The 912-nt window shown below is 46.4% G+C and overlaps 1 pseudogene; it reads left to right on the forward strand.

Moving 5' to 3' along the window:
- Window positions 1-478, forward strand: part of LOC102817890 — a 4,583-nt pseudogene extending 4,105 nt beyond the window's left edge.
- Window positions 479-912: the final 434 nt, after the last annotated feature.

Consider the following 912-nt stretch of genomic DNA (forward strand, 5'->3'; position numbering starts at 1 on the left):
GAAGCTACAGGACAAGAAAGGGAAATTGCCCAGTCACTGAGCTGCCACCAAGGACTCAGCAGCCTCTTCCTTGAGCCCCTCACTTCCCCCTCCCCCACCTGCCTTCTCCTGCTGCCTACTTCTGCAGGTCGCTTCCACTGAGGAAAAGGAATCCTATCCTGTGTCTGCCATCCAGAACCTCCACTCTTTTGATTCCTTTTGCTGATGTAAGTGATGACTTCCTTTCTGCTGGGATTGAGGACATATCTATATAAGAATTCGACAGTGAAATGGCAGGAAGATCCTTACTACTGTCCAAGGGATTACTGATGATTATGATCAAAATAAACTAGTGAGGGCATTGAAGAAGAAATTTGTCTGCAAAGGTCCTGTAATTGAGTATCCAGAATCCAGAGAAGTCATTCAGCGATGGGGTGACCAGCACAAGAACATGTGCCAGTTCCTCGTAGAGACTGGACTGGCTAAGGATGACCACTGAAGGTTTATGGGTTTTAAGTGCATGTGGCTCACAGAAGCCTAAGTGAGGAGTTCCTTGCAATGAGTAGAAAATTTCCCTCTGTCCCTGTCACAAGTTTAAAACTTCACAGCTTGTATAATGTTACCATTTGGGGTCCACAATTAACATGGACTAGTGTAACTCCTTCATACTATAAACAGAGTAGAGTCACACTGTCTAGTCTTGAAGTCCCTCTTTAAACAGAGGTCAAGCAGTGGGCACCTGGCAGTGGCCAGCCTGAAACAAAGCAGCAATGTGATGTTTTGGCCAAGTTCAGAGCTCCAAGCTCCCTTGCCTTAAGAAATTGTCACCACCACCTGAACATCACTGAATGGAGCTGAGATACAGCAGCCATTAATACTAGAGGGACCCTTGGGTGCTGGTGTGCCATGGAGTTGGTTCTGATTCATAGTGAC

Source organism: Chrysochloris asiatica, unplaced genomic scaffold (assembly GCF_000296735.1).
Source record: "Chrysochloris asiatica unplaced genomic scaffold, ChrAsi1.0 scaffold00054, whole genome shotgun sequence".
NCBI classification, from domain to species: Eukaryota; Metazoa; Chordata; class Mammalia; order Afrosoricida; family Chrysochloridae; genus Chrysochloris; species Chrysochloris asiatica.